Source organism: Miniopterus schreibersii (assembly GCF_964146895.1).
Source record: "Miniopterus schreibersii genome assembly, chromosome: 10".
In the NCBI taxonomy this organism is placed as follows: Eukaryota; Metazoa; Chordata; class Mammalia; order Chiroptera; family Miniopteridae; genus Miniopterus; species Miniopterus schreibersii.
Genome location: NC_138110.1, coordinates 74,922,649 through 74,938,465, shown reverse-complemented (window position 1 = coordinate 74,938,465; position 15,817 = coordinate 74,922,649). Strand labels below are relative to the sequence as shown.

The 15,817-nt window shown below is 48.0% G+C and overlaps 1 protein-coding gene across 2 annotated transcripts in view; it reads left to right on the top strand.

The window, feature by feature from the left end:
• RALGAPA2 (Ral GTPase activating protein catalytic subunit alpha 2) overlaps window positions 1–3,062 on the top strand; it is a gene marked incomplete at its 3' end in the record, with an annotated part of 223,245 nt that extends 220,183 nt beyond the window's left edge. For both annotated transcript variants that reach the window (XM_081149681.1, XM_081149682.1), the window contains one exon: window positions 1,849–3,062. The remainder of the gene's footprint in view (window positions 1–1,848) is intronic.
• Window positions 3,063–15,817: the final 12,755 nt, after the last annotated feature.

Below are 15,817 nucleotides of genomic sequence, written 5' to 3'. Positions count from 1 at the left end.
GTCCTGCTACAAGGGGACAAAGAGATGCCTGTTGACAGCACCATCTCTGTCATAGATGACGGTATAGCTGTATTGTCTTTGTCAAAAGCAGCCTGTTCTTAAAGATGAACATAGGAAAGAGGCCCAGGCTGTGTCCTGTCTGTCCTACCTCCTGGGGAGCAGAAGAGAGGAGGAAGTCCTGGTGAGGGGCTTGGAGTTGAGTCTCAGGACACACCTGGAAGGTTGTCTCCTCGGGTCCAAGCATGTTTGCAAAGCACTGATTTCAGAGGCCCTTCCTAGAAACAGTAAGGTAAGGTCAGAAAATGGAAAAGCATGCTGTCTGTGAGTAAGGTAACTTACGTAAGTTAATTTCAAATGCTAATAATAAAAACTGCAAAGGCCAAACCCCCGGGAATGAAGCATCGCGGGAGGAGTGTAGAAAGCCTGCTTTTGAGTATTGTTCCAGAAGCCTGGGGTGTGGTACAGCAGGGTTTAAAAATAGAGGGTGAGGGGAAGAGGGTGATGAAACGATCCTCTCGCAGAACTGCCCCAGGGGCCCAGCGTGGCGGGCAACACCGGCCGGGTATTGCAGCAGGCATTCCTGTGTTCCCCGAGCTCCCCCGCAGCCCTGGGAGGGGAGCCATCAGCCGCCAGCCTTCAGTTTTACCCATTTCCCTCCTGTGCCTGGTAACAGGATGCTCATCGGGACTCATTCAGACAAGCAATTGGGTCCTGACCTCTCATCTCAGACCCTTTGGGGAATAATTGAGTTGTAACTTGTGTAAAATATTAATATGTAAATACACATAAATAATAACAGACAGGGAACCACAGAACTCGCCATGAAGTTGTATTTGATTCATTGACTCTGGGCGGTGCCACTGCATCGGTCCCTCCTCCCTTTACTGTAATCAGATGCCCTTTCTCTCCATTTTTTACTGTGGGTTGGACAGTGAGGCTGAGCTCATTTCAGAAAGATTCGTGGTTTTCTGTGGCAGGAAAGTCCAGAGCAAAGCCTAGGAGGAAGGACATTCATTTGTTCGTTCATTCAACAAACATCCCAGCACTCAGAGCCCCAGGAAGGCGTCAGAGCCCTTCCTGGGGATGTGGATCCGTTTCTCCCGCACTGCAGACCCCCTCCCTCTGCAGACCCCCTCCCTCTGCAGACCCCCTCCCTCTGCAGACCCCCTCCCTCTGCAGGCCCCCTCCCTCTGCAGACCCTCTTCCTCTGCAGACCCCCTCCCTCTGCAGACCCTCTTCCTCTGCAGACCCTCTCCCTCTGCAGACCCTCTCCCTCTGCAGATCCCCTCCCTCTGCAGACCCCCTCCCTCTGCAGATCCCCTCCCTCTGCAGACCCCCTCCCTCTGCAGACCCCCTCCCTCTGCAGACCCCTCCCTCTGCAGATCCCCTCCCTCTGCAGACCCCCTCCCTCTGCAGATCCCCTCCCTCTGCAGACCCCCTCCCTCTGCAGACCCCCTCCCTCTGCAGATCCCCTCCCTCTGCAGACCCCCTCCCTCTGCAGACCCCCTCCCTCTGCAGATCCCCTCCCTCTGCAGACCCTCTCCCTCTGCAGATCCCCTCCCTCTGCAGACCCCCTCCCTCTGCAGACCCCCTCCCTCTGCAGACCCCCTCCCTCTGCAGACCCCCTCCCTCTGCAGATCCCCTCCCTCTGCAGACCCCCTCCCTCTGCAGACCCCCTCCCTCTGCAGACCCCCTCCCTCTGCAGACCCTCTCCCTCTGCAGACCCCCTCCCTCTGCAGACCCCCTCCCTCTGCAGATCCCCTCCCTCTGCAGACCCCCTCCCTCGCATCTGTGCCCGCAGGGTCTCGCCGGGTGCCGTGACTCGGCCTCTCTCTGCTTGCTTTGCAGGGCCCTGGCCGCCAGCCTGAGCGCCTACCTCACAGCACCTCTTGGCAGGGAGGAGATGGTCGCGACTCCCCCCCACCCCCACCCAGAAACCTCCAGACCCAGAGACTCCGGAAACGTGGCTGTGGCCCTGGTGCCCTCAGCAAGCCTCCCCGGGAATGGACTGTGATGTGAGAGACCACCCCACGGGAGTGTTGCACACAGGACTGAGGCAGTGTTGCCTCGCCCCGAAACCTCAGGAACCTCGGGCTTCAAAGGAAGAAAAGGAAAAGCCACCAACAGAGATGTAGCCGCTCCCCTGTGGGTGCTGGTGAGGGTGCTGTGGGCAGGGCAGCTGGAGGAGTTCCAGGCTTTCAGGGAGGGGCGCAGGACGGCTGGTTTCTGCACCCCAAGTTCTTTCCTCTCATTGATAAACCCAAGCTGATTCACAGAGGGGCCGGCAAAACAACTGTCAGATTGAGGAATTTTCTCTGCCTTGATTTTGCCAGTTCTTATGCTAGAATGTATGGTTTTACTCACAAATTTCATCATCATGGAAATTGGCTTTCCCTGGGGTCTTTTGCCCAGAAGTTTTACCTCAGTGACTGTTTTTCCACCTGGTGCCTGATGCCCACTAACAGGGGAGAGGTTTTCCCGAGCGTCCTGGAGGCACTCCCGTCCTGACGGTGACCCTCCTGTCGCGGGCAGGCAGGTGTTCCTAGAAGTGCAGGGTCCTGGCCCGGGAAAGCTCTGTAGGCCGGGAAGCTTCCGAGGCCCCGCTCAGGTGCCAGACGAGCGGGCACCCTGCAGTGTCCATCTGCCTCCAAAGGCCCTGCCCTTGTGCTCTCCTGCCCACTGCCCAGACAGGACCACGGCCAGGGCCTTAGAAATACTTCCCGTCACACAGAGCTTTAGGGTAACAGACCCCAAGCAAGGATTTTTTTATTATTATTAGTGGTTTTTTTATGTTTTTATTGATTTTAGAGAGAGGAAGGGAGATGGAGAGGGAGATAGAAGCGTCAGTGATGAGCGTCATGGATCGGCTGCCTCCTGCACGCCCCCTACTGGGGATCGAGCCCACAACCCCCACATGTGCCCTGGCTGGGAGTCAGACTGTGACCTCCTGGTTCATGGGTCGATGCTCAGCCACTGAGCCACACCAGCCAGGCTCCAAGCAAGGATTGGATCGTGTTTCTCACTCATTTGGCTCTGAGGGATGTATAATGAGCCTGTTTTTGAAAAAAGAAAAGGGAAAAATGTAAAGCCCCACCTTCTGTCAGCACCCTTGCTGGGGTCTGTGGGTGTCAGCGGCAGAAAAACCCATCCATGGGGAGGAAAGACCTCTGCTTCCCACCAAGGCCTCGCTGCCTCAATCTGGAGTTTTGCCCCAGCGCCCACTGCAGCCTTTGTCCTGTAAGGTCATTTCACAGCCCCCAGGTCCAGACCCGAGTAAGCCCCTGGCTCGGAACGGGGCGGGGGTGGGGCGGGCAGCTGCCAGCTGAGGCCCCAGTCAGGAGCAAGGTCGGCTCTCAGGGGTGCCCTCCCTCTCCTCTGCCCCCTGCCTCTCTGCTCGGCACCCACTGTTACCCCAGCCTGCTTAGGTCACCTTTCCCGGGAGCCTCAGCCTATTCGCCCTGTCGGGGCATCAGAGCTGGGCAGCCGTTCTCACCCACCAGCCCGTTCTCTGTCAGCCGTCGAGTTGGTTTGGCTGGTACCTGACGTTTGAGGAGAGATGGGCAGACCCAGGAGCAAGACTTCCTTCTAGGACAATTGAGAAAGTCTTTCCTATGAGAAGGGTGGACCTTCTAATTCTAGAGGGAATTGGTTTTTCTGCTTTATAGGGGATCGCAGGTGAGGCTTGATGCCCAGGCCCACCGGACAGAGCAGCTTGAACACGGTCTGAACGTGAGAGGAGGGATGTTCTGAAGCAAAAGACGTAGCCTTAGTCATTTGGAGCAGGTCTGTAAACAGATTTGTTCACTCATTGGGGCTGAATGGCAATAGAAAGGATGACTGGAAGGCACAGCATTTTCTGTTATCTCAGCAAAAGTCAGGAATTTTATCTTCCCCTCCCCCCCACACACACCTTTTTAATGATTTGGGCTTTCTGGTTGGCATGGTTTGACCCCATGACTCACACTTGGAACTAGTGTTGAGTTGCTTTTTTCCATTTTTACAAAGTACCCTGTTCCTGCCAGGGAAGGCACTACATGTCCCAGGCCTCCACAGTCCTGTGGAGGCTCTGATGGGGATTAGCTTCTAGAATATCTCATCTGCAGGTTCTAGAAACCCCCTGGTGCAAAATTCTTGGGTTTAGTCAGTGTTGGGACTTGGAAGTCACATTGAACTCCCCTGGACTTCTGCCCCGTGATTCCATTTTACCTCCAGTAACCAGCCCCCCTGACCCTGCAGTGGGAAACTCGGCTGCAGGTAGCAAATAACTAGGCCTTCTTGTGGTCCCTAATGATTTCAACAGCCCGTGACCCCAGGTTACAACCAGCAGTTTTGCCCACTGTTCTTGGTACCAACTCTGGTTTGGAGATTTGGAATGGGGGGACAGGGAATCTGGCAACCAGGTTGGCTTGCAATCATGTGGACATGAATTGTTTTGTTATTTGGGGTGGAAAATTGAAGTGATCGTCTTTTTTATTTTTCCACTTAGAAAAGCAAATATTGTGTTTTGTAATAAATGCCTTTCAGCAAAATTGGGAGGGTCACTCATCCGGTGGGGACCCACCTGAGTCATATTAGTAGGTCAGGCATCTGCGTGGCCCTAATTGGCCCCAAATGGATAAGACTTGCTGGATTCCAGGCAGGACCAGGCCGGTTCCCTCACTTCTTTCTCTGCACACTGATGTTTGGTCATCTCACTGAGTAGGTTTTTGTACTAAAATATATATATATATTTATATATACTATATATATATATATATATATATATATATAGTGTGTGTGTGTGTGTGTGTGTATATATATATATATAGTGTGTGTGTGTGTATATATATATATATATATATATATATATATATATATATAGTAATGCCACAAAGTGATGACTTCTTTAAAAATAGTAAAACCTTACGTACACAGAAGTGAGGAAATTGTGACTGTCAGTGTCTCCATGCAGTTAAGACCAGTTCTTAAGATCCATGGGGAGGGGGAGGGGTTCAGCCTCCACTTTGTGCAAGGGGCTGACTGATTGGATCCTTAGCCTTACCAACAAGATCATGTGGATCCATAGACTGTATCAATCACATCTTCCCAGCCTTCCTCGGGTGCGACCGCCCGCAGTCCACTTCCTGTTACATTTGTATGATCTGAGGTTTGAGGAGCCCTTTAAAACTTACTGTGACGTCTTACCTGTAACCACGCTACCTTTATGTCTACTGAAGGGGAGTGTCCGCATCTGAAGGGAAACCCAACATAAACAGCCATCGTTTTAAGTGCGCTCAATCTCTGTGTGACATGCACATTAGTTGACTGTTCTATGTTTTCAGGCTACAATATGTAGTACATGTAAATAAGGGAAAAATTGGATAAATACGGTAAATTAAGGTGTAGTGTGTCATTTGGTTTTTGCTTTGCTGTCTCATATTTAATTTTCCTACCGCCTCACGTCTGGGTCCAGGCCTGGGTGGTGGAGAGCTTCGCGTGTAGCTCCCGTGGCAGTGTCGTGGTGCCAGGACACCGCAGCAAGGACGCGCCCGCCCGGCCACACACACAGCCCCCAGGTGACCGCACTCAGCTCCAGCTCACCCTCCTCTTCCCCCTTCGTGTGAATTACTGTGATGATTTAATAAAGTTGAAACAGCACTTCTGTGCCACATTTTTTGTTTCGTTTTTATTATAGTTTGGAGGAAAATGAAGTTTATCCTGGCATCTAACAAAAGACGGTTTGGGTTTTCAACAGATGAAATTATTCAAAAACTTTTTTTTTAGAAAAAAACAAACCGAAAACCCAAAGCCTAAATATTTATTCAAAATGGTAGCCGGTACCAATCCAGCAAAGTTTACAAACGTGAGTTCATAAGGTGGCATGCTGAGACCGCTCCCAGGAGCCTGAGTCCCCTCCCCACAGCTAAGTAGCTGGGGCTCCTCCTGCGATTTGCCTCGAGGCCCACAGAGCCTCGGCGCTGGCCCCTCTCTCCAGGACAGCCCTCTGCGGGGGCCACCCTTCCAGGGGTCTGGAGTCTTGGGCCCTGAAGAGCAAGAGACCAACTTGGAGGGTTCATCTCTGTGACTAAGAGATAGATGAGACGCCGTAAAGGCCTCCTGTTGGTGGGGCTGAAGCCCGGCTGATGGCCCTGCCCCAAGACTGCAGCCATCACGTTTGAACGACCCGACTAGTCGGCCTCCGCCAGTGTCCTGTCTGTACCTCTCCTGTGGGCAGCAGTGAACTCTCAGGACATTGGACAGTTGAGCCCTCTAAAAATCATCCATTTGCCAATTAGCAAATATTTGTTGACTTATAAGACAGTTCAGGGACCTCAGAAAGGGTCCTGGTACCTTCCTGGGAGCCAAGGAGAGCCTGAATCAATGGGGCTTTTTTTAGTTTAGACTGGTGACAAGAGCTTGCTTTTAATACATGGTTCCTCATGGAGTGAAGCTTGGCACTTTTAGAGCGTCATTGCATAGAGCAGTGGTTCCCAGCCCTGCCATGCAGCTGTGCCCCATCCCCCACCTCGGTTCTGGTCCACCAGATCTGGGTAGAACCCCAGCATTGGTATTTTTAAAGCCTTCCCTCCCCATCCCAGGATTCTGACCTGCAGATCGATTTCGGTTCAGGTGTTTGTACTGGCCCCCATAGTGGTACTTGGGGCGCCCTTACCTCCTGTCCCATATGTGCACCCTGGAGTACAGAGAACACCAGTGAAGACTCCCTGGGGAGCAGCTGGCTCATCTACAACCGTCTAGTGTGGTGTCCCACCCCTTCTATCAATTCCACTTTCCTGGTGGCCCCCATTCCCTCCAGGATAATTTACGGACTTTTTTCCAGATATAGAAACAGTCATTTGAATTTCAAAGAATGTTGTTGTGAGTCATAATGTTGTTGTTGCAGAGTATTGTCTTATTTATCAAAAAAAGATGGAGGGGTTCAGTCATCATACTTCCAAAAGTGATCCATTCATCTTCAAAAAATACTCATCAAACCTTAGGCCAAACCATGCAAGACTTCAGAATTCCAACAAGAACCTAACTTCCAGTGGTTCCCAGAGGACCATTGCTGCAAATAATGTTCCCAGCCTTTCTTGGCTTTTGCTAAGTAACAGAATTAAAAAAATAATAACCTTAAGTTACCCCCTGGCCACAGTAAAATTCTCTCGAGTATTCCAGAAAAAAATGCTGGCATTTTATGTTTGCTGCTATAGAGAGGCTCTCTCAGTTGTAAAGCCCGACCTCTGTATTTGTTCACTTCTGTACACATCTGAGCTGGTGGTGTGCTCTTGCGTGTGTGTATAAACTAAATTGAGGCCACTTTGATTTATTAAATGGTTTATGTCAAGAGCCGCTGTTATCATTTGCTTTTCCTTTTATAAATGGAAATGCTTTTAATTGCATTTTATTTTTCAAGTCAAAAAGCAAAGGTCATGGAAATGGAACACACGGTAAACTTCATCCCTGCGTGTCAGGTTTCCCTGAGGCACAGATCTCTACCCGCGCCAACCTCATCATCTGCAGATACTGGAACTGAGGAATTGGCTCATCGGGTTCACGCAGCTAGAAAGTGCAGCTCCGGGCAGGAGCTGAGTTTCCTGGGCCCCATTTCTTTTTGTGTGTGTGTGTGTGTGTGTGTGTGTGTGTGTGGATTTTAGAGAGAGGAAGGGAGAGGGAGAGAGAAACATCAATGATGAGAGTCATTGATCGACTGCCTCCTGCACACCCCCTACCGGGGATCCAGCCCAAAACCCAGGCATGTGCCTGACCAGGAATCGAACCGTGACCTCCTGGTTCATGGCTCAAGCACTGAGCCATGCTGGCCGGGCATGGGCCCCATTTCTTGACAACAGCCTCATTTAGCAGCAGTCACTGTCCTTATCCAGTGCACGGACAGCTGGTTTCTGTGTCCCTTTTGGCCACTGTGAAGGTTTCCCTAAGACCGAATCTGAAGCCATCCTGACCCTCCTCTCCTGGACCAGGGACTCCAGCGTTGGGGAACTTGTTTTACCAGGTGACTCACCAACTCTCTCTCTGGGCAAAGGAGAGGACACTGGAGTTGACTTTTCTGTATGACTGGAAACTACTGCATAACAAATATATCTTTGGAAATACAAATCGCTCATGTCTTCAGATCTGAAACATCGATTTTGAGGTGAAGAACCAGAGCAGAAGCAGGCCTGTCACACTCCAGAAGGTTCCCCTGCTCTATGCACACCCAGATCCTCAAAGTAGTTTAGCACTTGCTGCATTTTGGCCCAAGTTTTCTGTTCATTGTCTCTTGAAAAAAAGTTTTATGTTTCAAGGGTTTGAGAGAAAGAAAGTAAAGATAAAACAATGTCCTTACATGTCGCAAGACCTGCCTTTGAGTGGAGTGGGAAGACTTGCTCCCCAAAGGAGGTCACAGATTTTTATTTCTTATGTTTTTATTATTTTTTTAATGTTTTAATTTATCTTTATTGTTGGAAGTATTACAAATATCCCCCTTTTTCCCCATTGATCCCCTCCACCCTGCACACACCCCGACATTCACCACAATATTGTCTGTGTCCATGGGTTATGCATTTATGCATACAAGTTCTTAGGTTAATCTCTCCCCACCCCTGCCTTCCCTCTGAGATTCATCAGTCTGTTCTATGCTTCTGTGTAACTGGATCTATTTTGTTTATCAGTTTATTTTGTTCATTAGATTACACATATGAGTAAGATCAAGTGATACTTGTCTTTCTCTGACTGGCTTATTTTGCTTAGGATAATACTCTCCAGGTCCCACCACACTGTCCCAAAGGGTAAACGTTCCTTCCTTTTCACAGCTGCATAGTATTTCATGGTGTAAATGTCTGAGAAGATGCTTGATATGGTTTCAATCTTCTTGAACTTGTAGAAACTTGTTTTGTGTCCTAACATGTGGCCTGTCTTTGAGAATGTCCCATGTGACCTTGAGTAGAATGCATATTCTGCAGCTTTGGGGTGAAATGTTCTGTAAATGTCAAATCAATCTGATCTAGTGTGTCATTTAGGGTCACTGTTTCTTTGTTGATTTTTTGTCTGGAAGATCTACCCAGTAAAGCCAGTGGGGTGTTAAATTCCCCTACTATGACTGTACTGCTGTCAATCTCCTTTAAAGTCTTTAAAGTGTTTTTTTTTTCCAGCCTGTGTAAGTCTTCTGTTCTGAGGTGAGACTCCTGTAGACAGCATATATTTGGGTCATGTTTTCTTATCCATTCAGCTACCCTATGTCTTTTGATTGGAGCATTTAATCCATTTATATTTAAGGTTATTACTGATAGGTACTTGTCTATTGCCATTTTATTTCTTTATGACTGTGCTTCTCTTTTCTCTCTATTTCAACTTCTTATTACAGCAGTCCCTTTAATATTTGTTGCAGTGCTTGGTTTGGTGGTGATAAACTTTAGCTGTTTTTTGTCTGGGAAGCTCTTTATTTCACCACCTATTTTGAATGATAGCCTTGCTGGATGGAGTATTCTCCTGGTTTCAAAACCTTGCTTTTCATTACATTGAATACTTCATGCCATTCCCTCTGGCCTGTAGAGTTTCTGATGAGAAATCAGCTGACAGCCTTATGGGAGCTCCTTTGTAGGTAACAGATTGCTTTTCTCTTGCTGCCTTTATGATTCTCTTTTTGTCTTGAATTTTTGGCATTTAAATTATGATGTGTCTGGACGTGGGCCTCTTTGGGTTCTTCTTGCTTAGGACTCTCTGTGCCTCCTGAACTCGTGACGTTTTCCTTCACCAGGTTAGGGAAGTTTTCTGACATTATTTCTTGAAACAGGTTCTTGAACCCTTTCTTTCTACATCTCTGGCACTCCTTTGATATGAATATTGTTGTTTCATGTTTTCCCACAGCTCCCTCAAACCGTTCTCCTGGTTTTTAATTGTTTTTTTCTTTTTGGTTTTCTGTTTTTTTTCCTACCCTGTCTTCTAATTCACTGATCTGATCCTCAGCTTCCCCTAATCTAATCAGCTGTTTATTCCTTCCAGTGTATTTTTTATTTCTACTATGTCATTCTTAATTTCTTTCATAGTTTCTATATCTTTTTTCATGCTGTTGAGCATCCTTAAGATCAGTATTCTGAACTCTATATCTGATAGATTGCTTATTTCCCATTTCATTTAGCTCATCTTCTGGAGAATTCTTTTGTTCTTTCATTTGGGGCACTTTTTTGTCTCCCCATTTTGGCTGCCTGTTTGGATTTGTTTCTATGTATTAGGTAGATCTGCTAGGACTCCCAGTCTTTTGGATGATCTCTGGTGCAGGCCAATGTCAGGAGCTGTCTGTGACTGGCCTTGAGTACCCCGTTTGAAGCTTTTCACCCTCCACAGCTTGTGGCTCCCTCTGCTGGGGCTGGGTGTGTTTGGACAGGACCCAGATGAGCACCAAGTTCTGCTTTTCCAAGTCCTGGGTCCAGAAGCAAATCAGGCAAAGACTCAAAGCACCCAGAGGCTGATTGCTATTCAGTCTTTTAATGAGCCTCAGGCTATAGAAACTCCAAGGGGTAGGGTGAGCGGTTTTCCAATAGGGTGGGGTAATTGCCTCCGGCCCAGACAAAAGCTGCTTGGATGGTAAATGTCTGCCTGAGAAAGATGTCCTCCGCCGTACGGGGAAATGACTCAGCATAGGAATCCAGATGGCTGCCCTTTGAGCTCTATTCCTCAAGCCAGCATCCCTGGATTCTCCTCTCACAGCTCCAGTCCACTCTGCCCTCCTTGCCCCGGAGCCCAAGGTGAGTGGCTGGCTGCACATGAAACTTTGTGGGTTGGCCTTTAAGAGGGTGCCTGCATTTCCAGCCGTCTCTCCCTGGCAGACAGAAACCCAGCTGCTTTTCACAGCCAGATGTTATGTGGGCACCTTTCTTAGTTCTGGTGCTCTTGTCTGGGAAGCCCAGCTTGGGGTTTAGGCCCCAGAGTCCTCAGTGGGAACCCCCACAGCTGAGATCTCCCTCCAGACCCTCAGCTGCTGCCTGTGGGAGCCCGGTCAGCCCTCTTGCGCCTCCTCACTTCCTACCAGTCTCTGTGTGGTCTCCGCTTTTCCTCCTTGGTGATGAGGGTGCTCTCCAGCTCGTCTTCAGTTGCAGTTGATTATTCAGGATGTTTTTTCTCTATTTTAGTTGTAATTCCACTTTGGCCCTGGGAGAGTGTCAGTGTAGCTTCCACTCAGTCCACTGCCATCTTGAAATCCTGGTCACAGATTTTTAGCGTGCTACCTACTGCAGCTTAAACCACTTCTTTGCCCCCAGAAAAACAACAAAACAGCGGACTACTAGGGGATTCGGGAGCATTTTCAATAATAGTGATACTCTCTCTGCCCCAAATACACCCTCAAATGTGCTCTCCAAAAAAATTAAACAGCAACAAAACTAGCAGGAACTCCAAAATTATTCTTCCTGGGTAATAGTTTTAAAAGAATTTTCCGGAAATGGAGCTTGCTTCTTTTTTGTTGTTAAAGTTTTAAATTAAAAATAATTTTTATACCTAAATATCCATCATCCTAAATTAAATTAAATTAGATGACCGGGCTGAGAATTTATAACAAACAGTCCTCTTAAGAAATAATTGCCTGAAAGATTCTCCTCTCATAGAACAAAGGAAAATTAGAAAGTTCCTGTTGGCACCTGCCTATGATACCACGTCAGGCATGAAAAACACTGACTGGATTTTTTTTTTACATTCACACCAAGGTATTCCTGCCTCGGCTATCAGAGGATATTGTTTACGTGATTGAAAATTCTATTTAAAACATTTCAGAAAATAAAGACTAAATGAATAAATTCTCTCTGGGGCAGGAGCACCTTTCCCTATGCATCCAGGTGTGATTTTTCATCTTCCACTCGTATGTATGTCCCACCTCTCCCTCGAGCAAAATGCTTGTTGAGTGGGACAGAGAACATTTTATATAAAGAGGTCACATGCGTTGGCTTCCACCTTGACTTGAGGTCCTGGGAGTCTGAAAAGTGGAGTGTGCCTCTCGCCGAGCGTGTGGAGTGGGAAGGGGCTTGCTATTATAGCTCCTGAAAGGATCTTTTTTGACTTCAGAAAATAGCCTGGCAAAGAAAGGCTTTTTTCCGTGAATACTCGGGGCCTGCATTATGCTCCTCAGATGGTCGAGGTGAGTACTTCTGATCAATATTCCCTCGGAAATGGCCACTGGGCTAAGTGCAGGCGAAAGGCTTCAATAGCAGGTCTCCCTCCCCCAGGCCCACCGGGCATGTGCAGCAAGCCTCTCGTGGACAGTTGGAACCAGTGAGGCTGCACATTAATGGCATCGTCTCCTCCCTTTAAAAAGTGTCACCCCACCTTGTCCTCCATGCTGATGGCTGATGATGGACCCCTAGAAACAGTTATTTCTATCTATAGCCGTCCTTCAGAGAAATCGTGTCATCTTCATTTCGGGCACCACGGAAAGGGAGCCCCTGAAACTGTTTTGACCTGAAGAAGAGGGCACAGTGCCAGCAGGTAACCTCAAGACAGTAGCTTCTCTTAATCAAGGAAGATTTATTTACTAATTCCCGTTAAGATTTTAATGAAAGAGCCAAAGTATAGATGTGTGCTTTCAACCAGGTATTCTGTATTTTACTTCTCTAAAACGAATGACCTGCTCCCGTCCCAAATCACCCCCACCGCAGGATGGTAAGCCAGTTATTCAAAGGAATATTCTACCCTCGCCCCGGGTTAATACACACACACAGACACAGGGTTTTCCTTTTTATATAAATAACATTATTCCTTAACTTCCTTTTTTGTTTTTATTTTTTTGTTGACAGTGTTACAGATGTCCCCCATTTTACACCCCTTTGCCCCCCTCCACCCAGCCCCCACCCCACCCAGGCCTTCGCTATTGTCTGTGTCCATGGGCTGTGCCTGTAAGTTCCTTGGTTAATCTCTTTCCATCCCCCGATCCCCCTCTCCTCTGAGATCTATCAGTCTGTTCCATGCGTCCCCGCCTCTGGACCTATTTTGTTTACATATAAGTGAGATCATGTGATACTTGTCTTTCTCTGACTGGCTTATTTTAATAATAATTGCCAGGTCTGTCCATGCTGTCCCAAAGGGGAGGAGATAGTTATTTTTTACAGCTGTGTAGTATTCCCACTGTGTAAATGTGCCCCAGCTTTTTGATCCACTCATCTACTGATGGGCACTTGGGCTGTTTCCAGGTCTTAGCTACTGTGAATTGCGATGCTGTGGATATAGGGGTGCATATATTCTTTCTGATTGTTGTTTCGGGATTCTTAGGATATAGTCCCAGATTGGATTGCTGGATCGAACAGCAGCTCCATTTCTAATTTTTTGAGGAGACTCCATACTGTTTCCCACAGTGGCTGCCCCAGTCTGCACTCCCCCCAGCAGTGCACCAGGGCCCCCTTTCCCCACACCCTCGCCAGCACGTGTCATTTGTTGATTTGTTGACGGAGCCATTTGACGGCTGTGAGGTGACACCTTATTGTGGTTTTAATTTGCATCTCTGATGATTAGTGACGTTGAGCATTTTCTCATATGTCTCTTGGCCACCTGTATGTCCTCTTTGGAGAAGTGTCTATTCAGGTCCTTGGCTCATTTTTTAATTGGATTATTTGTCTTCCTTTTGTTGAGTTGTATAAGTACTTTATATATTTTGGAAATTAACCGCTTATCAGATGTATCATTGGTGAATATGTTTTCCCAAACACTGGGTTCCATTTTTATTTTTTTTTGGTGGTTTCTTTTGCTGTGCAGAAGCTTTTTTGTTTTATGTAGTTCCATTTGTTTGTTTTTTCCTTTGTTTCTCTTGCCCTAGGAGATGTATCGGTGAAAATTCTCCTATGTGAAATGTCTTCGATTTTACTACCTATTTTTTACTTCTAGGATTTTTATGGTTTCGTATGTTTTGTTTAAGTCTTGTAATCCCTTTTGAGTTTATTTTTGTATTTGTATATGGTGTAAGGTGGTGGTCTAGTTTTATTTTTTTGCATGTGCCTGTCCAGTTTTCCCAACACCGTCTATTGAAGAGACTGTCTTTACTCCATTGTATGCTCTTGCCGCTTTTGTCAAATATTAATTGACCATAATGGCGTGGGTCATTTTCTGGGGTCTCCATTCTGTTCCATTGATCTATGTGCCTGTTGTGCCTGTACCAGGCTGTGTTGCTCACAATGGCTTTGTAGTATAGTTTGATATCCAGTATCCAGCATCCAGTGATCCTTCCAATGTTGTTCTTCTTTCTCAAGATTGCCAGGAACAACACCCAAATTGCCCTGCCAGCTAAGTCCAAGCATAGCTCCCATCACGGCACTGGGGCTTCACCACGGCCACCTCTGAGAGACAAATGCCTCTCCGAGCCTCTCATCTCCTCGCCAGTGCTGACTGTACCTGGCATCACCTCCTCCGGTCTCTCTTCTGTATCCACATCTCGAGGGGGCATCTGGTTGGAGGCTGGACACCTCTAACCGGAGCTGTGAGGGCAACTGGACTTTAAGACATTGATCGTGTCCATTCCCTTACAGCGGAGCCTAGATGGAAGGGAGGCCAGAGAAGCCAGTTTCTGGATTCTGCCATGGGGAGGCAGGTCTCCTTTGGATGGGAAATTACCCCAGAGCAGGAAGTGTCCGAAAGGTGCAGGGTAAGCGGAAAGCATAATAAATGTCTACTGCAGATAAGTACTACTCTCTCATCATTTTATCAATGAGAAAACAGAGGCCAAGAGAGGTTGAGTAACTTGCCCAAGGCCACACAGTTCTTAAACGGCGGAGTTAAAATGATGAAAGCAGCATTGTGCTTCAAAGCCCCGGCACCCAGCCACAGTACGCTGGTTAAGAAACTGGACCCTCCACGCTTGGGACATCCCGCCAGCGGGGAAGAGAAGGGGGGTGGCCTGCTAGTATTAGAAAAGTCCGTTACTTGGAAGCGAGCACTGGCACTCTTTGAGGCATAAAGTGAAATTTTTTATTGAAACGTTTCAGATAGGCCCATCGTTTGCTCAGTGTTGGAATCCCTCTGCCTGCCCTTGGCTGAGATGGAGAAGGGGGCACTTAGCCACCTGCCCTCAGAGATCTTTCCTCCTCTTGTCTTGCCGGCTGCCGTGGTTCTGGGGTGGCCCGTTAGCTTGCTGCAGGCGCAGAACAGTGTTTCTCAACCGCAGTGGGAGGCAGAGCAGTGACGGGCGGCGGGCTGGGCCTGCTCGCTTGCAGGGACGCCGTCACGGGGCTGCCTCCGCAGTGAACTCCCACATTTCTCCCTCTGACGCTTCGCATCTCCAGCACGTGAAGGTGGTTCCCAATCTACGAATTGGTGCCACAGACACGCCAGTGTGAGAGCCTTCATTATGACTACGGAATGCTGAGTTCACCTATTTCTTATATCTGTGTTTGAAGGTTGGATAGTGTAGAGATAAGAAGTTTCTCCGACGTACAAGGTAGGAGATGACTGGAAATGGTGACATACTTGGCTCCTTTCTCTTATACCCTGGTAGAAATTTCAGGTATTGTTTTGGAGTCAAATTGCCAAAACACCAAGCAGCTGTTTCCATCCCTTGGGGTTAGGCCTGTGTGTGTCCTCATGCTGTTGTGCCATGTTCTGCGCTTTAGTGGCCCCTTGACGAGAAGATGGAACTGAGGCTCTTGCATTTCACTGTCCTTTCAAATTCTCCCACACGGGCACATCCTCTCCCTTCGGGGTTTATCTCTACGAACCAGTGTCCTTCTTGCTCTCAACTACATTTCCCCACTTACTGGTCACGTCGCCTCTCAGGGCCCCATTTCACCATCCGTTACATGGGGCTAATCAATAAATAATCAATACAACCTCATGAGTAATTGTGAGAAGTCAGTGAGCAATTCATGTT